The following is a 4,468-nucleotide window of genomic DNA, read 5'->3' on the forward strand; positions in this document are numbered from 1 at the left end:
CTGGGCCCGGGGCCGTGGGGTAGACCAGCTGTCCGGTCTGGACTTAGCCTCTGGGCCCGGGGCCGTGGGGTAGACCAGATGTCCGGTCTGGACAGCCTCTGGGCCCGGGGCCGTGGGGTAGACCAGATGTCCGGTCTGGACTTAGCCTCTGGGCCCGGGGCCGTGGGGTAGACCAGATGTCCGGTCTGGACAGCCTCTGGGCCCGGGGCCGTGGGGTAGACCAGATGTCCGCTCTGGACTTAGCCTCTGGGCCCGGGGCCGTGGGGTAGACCAGATGTCCGATCTCGACTTGGGCCCGTGCCTGGGGCTTAGACCAGATGTGCGCTCCGCACTTAGCCCCTGGGCTCGTGACTGTGTGAGGTAGACCGGCTGTCCCATCCGGACAGCCCCTGGTCCCGGGCCGCTCGCGTCGACCGGCTGTCCCATCCGGACAGCCCCTGGTCCCGCGCCTCTCGGGTCGACCAGATGTCCCTGCCGAGCGGCGGCGCCACACCTCCCCCATGGTGTGTTTGGGCACGCGAGGCCGCTAGGGTCTGAAGGTCCCGAGGCCCTGCGGACCCTCGGGACGACGGGGGTCCCGGTTCCCCGGGTCGACCAGCTGTCCGACCTGGACTTGGCGCGCAGATGGGACGGCTGGTTGGCTGGGATGAAATCCAGAGAGGGCGAAAAAGATCGATCATGCAGTATCATAAATCATACCTCTCTAGTCGTTGAAAGCAAAGAAACACGCAATTAACATTTTATTGTTCTAACCATTACCGTTTTCATGACTATCGTTTAGTGATGTTTGGTGGCGGTGGCGGTGGCGGCGGTGGCGGCAGCGGCAGTCAAAAAAGAAGCAGATTCAAGAGAGGAAAAAAAAGGAAAACACCGAAGGAAACGTCCTCCATCCACAAGGGGTGCCCGATGGATCCCAGGCGACGCGGGAGGGCCAGGTCTCGTTCGCTTCTCGGACATTTCTAAATCCGCACGGGCGGGAATCGCTCGCGCCGGCTGAAGGGAGCCCAGGCAGGGATGCCTCCGCTGAGATTTCCACGTCGACCGCAGGACCCGGAACCGGCCCGGCCGGCCTGTGGCACGAAGGCGTGTGGAGGACGGCTCCGTCCCCTAGCCGCCAGACGCCCCTGTCCCAGGGACGTTCGGAAGAAAGTTGCCAAGGCCCCTCTCCGGGACCGGGCTGGCCTCTCCCCCTCTGCTCGCCTCGGGCCGAGAAACGAGACCCGAGGGGGATCGGGACCCGGCCAAGCACCTGGCCGGCCGGCGCTGCAGCCTCCCTGCTCCGCGATCCTGAGCCGTCCCGCTGACGATGAGGCTGCTTGTCGGGCGCCACCTGCCTGGCGGCCGCTTATATAGCGCTCCAAGAGGTCGACCAGATAGCCGGCTTGGGCCGGTCGGGGCCGGCAAGGGGGAAGACAGGAGAGAGGATGGCCGGCGGGGTGGGGGTGAGCGCTGGGAGTGAGGTGTGGGAAGCAGTCCGGCGGGCAGTCGGAGGTGCAGGGTTGTCATGGTGGTTCCGACAATAATTTTTTATCATTGACAAAGATTGCCGCGTGCCACTAGACAAGGCCTGGAGAGAGAAATTGGTAACATACAGAAAAATGCAGGGCGCGGACACTTGGTAGCGTCGGCGTATGTCTCTAAATGGAGCTATCACAATGGCTGTCCTTTCCTTGCGCGGGCCCCGTGGCTCAGCGGTGAAGTGCGCGCGCTACGATGCTGGCGGCCAGGTTTCGGATCGCCGGCGCGCACCGACGCACCGCTTCTCCGGCCACGCTGAGGCCGCGTCCCACGTACAGCAACTAGAAGGATGTGCAACTAGGACGTACAGCTATCTACTGGGGCTTTGGGGGAAATAAATAAATAAATAAATAAATAAACAAACAAACAAATAAATAAATAAGTAAATAAATAAATAAATAAATAAAAAGGTAAGTAAGTAAGTAAGTAAAAAATGTCAAAACAGAAAAAAACAATTACTGTCCTTACTTTGTATTCAGAGAGCTAGAGCGAGGAGGGGGGAGGGAACGGAGCAGGAGGAAAGAAGGGAGGCTGGCAGGGACGGAGGCAGGCAGGCAGCACAATCGAGTTTCTCTTTCCACAAAAGGCGTCCGGCGGAAAACTCACAGGAGGAGGGCTTTCGGGCTGCAAAGCCCAAAGCACACCTCCGCGGCGATGGGCCCAAAACGCTCAGAGATTCAGGGTCACCACTCAACTGACGGCTGTCCTCATTTGGGCCCCTGACTTAGGACCTCTCCCTCCCACCCAACTTGGGAGCAAAGAGGAAAGCAAATCTGCTTCCCCCCCCCCCCCCCCCCCCCGTTACATAGGACGCCCTTCTTCTAGTCAGCCCGCCTCCAGCTTTTCCACACGCCAAACACCTCTCGTCGGGATGGGCCTTCCTTTTTTTGCCACCATCCGGCTTTCCCACTCCTCTGCCAAATGCAAGTGGTGGAGGTGGAGGTGGAGGTGGAGGTGGAGGTGGAGGCCCACCGACCCTCTTGCTTGTTGGGAAGTGGTTCTCGTTCTCCTATGTGGGTGATCTTGATCTACACAGACGTTATTAGCTTGGGGAACGGGTAAGAGCACTCAGATGAATGTCTGTGCCCAGTGTCGATAACGAACTAGCTGTCTCCGTCTCCGTCTGTCTGTCTCTTCCCTTTATGTGTGTATGTGATAAAGGTAGGGAGACCCACCGACAAGCCGACTACCTGCAGACCGACCCACCTACCTAATTTTCATCACTCTGAAAATTGAGGTCACGTCCTGTAAAATCAAGCCTTTAAAAAGTGCACCAGCCGGTGGGCCTTGGGAGTCTATTCACACAGTTGGCACAGCCGTCACCAATATGTATTTATTTCCAGGACATTCGCATCACCTCAAAATTAACAACGCCCCCTCCCCCCCCCCCCCCACACACACACCCCGGGGAAAGACCAATCAGATTAACGGCAGGGTGCTTTTTTCAACAGGCAGGCCCGAGTCATCCCTTTAGAATGTTTCCGAGTCCCGTTCCGTTCTCGGACGCAGCACTTTCGGCCCTCAAGGAAGCAGACGGTGGGGGTGGAGGTGAAGGTGGACTGGGGGGCGTGTGTGGCATGTCCGTCCTTCTGCCACTGCAGAAATTATTTCGAAAGGAGGGAGGGACGGTTGGTGTAGGTGGACCGTACTGGGTGACGGTGGTTTGGGAGCTTTCCCTAGAATGAGGAGAGAGCAGTCTTCCCTGTGAAGTCAGGGAGCCGGAATAGGTTGCCCCCACATCGACCCGCTCTGGCACATGGGTTCTTTGGAATTCGAGGCCCTGGCCTTGAGAAACAGCGGGCGCGAGAAGGGCACGGGACCTCTCCCTTGTCGTCCTGACCTGAAATCGGGAGATGAAGCTCCCACGGGAAAGGTGCCCTCCCTGAACCAGGAGGACGCTTGTCAGCCCAGACGCTAGCCCGGAGGACTCTGTTTCAAACAAAACCTTGACTCCTCCCATCTCTTGATTGACCTTCCCACAGGTGGCTGGCCTCGGAAGCCTAGAGCCGCTTTCCTTTCTCCTGTCATTTCGCTACAACTGGATTGTCCGTGGTGTGACGTGCTCTAGGAGCTGGAATTCAGTCAGAGCCGCCACTTCGAGTGACTTCCGCTTTAGGCTTCTCCCCGAGTGACGTGCCCTTGCACGCGTTCCTAATCTCTCTGTCGTTCTCTTCTGGATCTGTCTTTTTGTTACCGGGCCGGGGTGGGCTCAGCCAAGGACTCAGAAGGGGGATAGCGGCGGGAACATCGTTTCTCCTCCCCTATGCCTGCTGAACGCAGGCTTACACACCGGAAACTCCCCCACCCTCACCCCTCAGTGGGATGCTGTACATCCTTCGGGTCACACACAGTCTGCATGCGTGGGCACCGACAGAAAGATTTGGCAACAGCCTTAGCTGCTCTGCGCTGGTTCCAAGTGCCGCCCCGCCTCCCCCCCACGGCGCGCCCTGCCCCCCCCACCACCACCACCACCACCAAGAGAGAGAAGTGAAGTGACTCCGGGAGAAAGCCGATTCAGAAATTACACATAATTCAGCTGGTACTTGCTGTGAAAGGGGGACAGGGTATGCTTTGAAACGCTGAAATTCTCCCTGCCTTTCCTTGACGGGAATGACAGCGCCTACAACCTGCTGTCATTGGCGAGTTTTAGTCACCTCGAGAGGAAGGACCGATTTCAAATGGCTGAACCCTGGTGGGTCACGGTGCAGGTGACGTGACCCTCTCTGACAGACGCAGGCAATCCCCTGCTCCGGGTCAAGGAGAGAGGGTGTTTATTGTTCTGTTCTTTAAAATGGTGCTTCAAGATGGACAGCACTTACAACCTAGCCTTTTCACCCTTCATAATCGTACGGCAGTGGCACGAGGTACGTTCACATCCTCCTCGTCGAGTTCACTGTTCCAGGGTTATTTGATTTTTAAAGTCAAATCTCGGGATCACGACTTGGAGTCA

The sequence above is a fragment of the Diceros bicornis genome, chromosome 32 (genome assembly GCF_020826845.1).
Source record: "Diceros bicornis minor isolate mBicDic1 chromosome 32, mDicBic1.mat.cur, whole genome shotgun sequence".
Classification (NCBI taxonomy): Eukaryota; Metazoa; Chordata; class Mammalia; order Perissodactyla; family Rhinocerotidae; genus Diceros; species Diceros bicornis.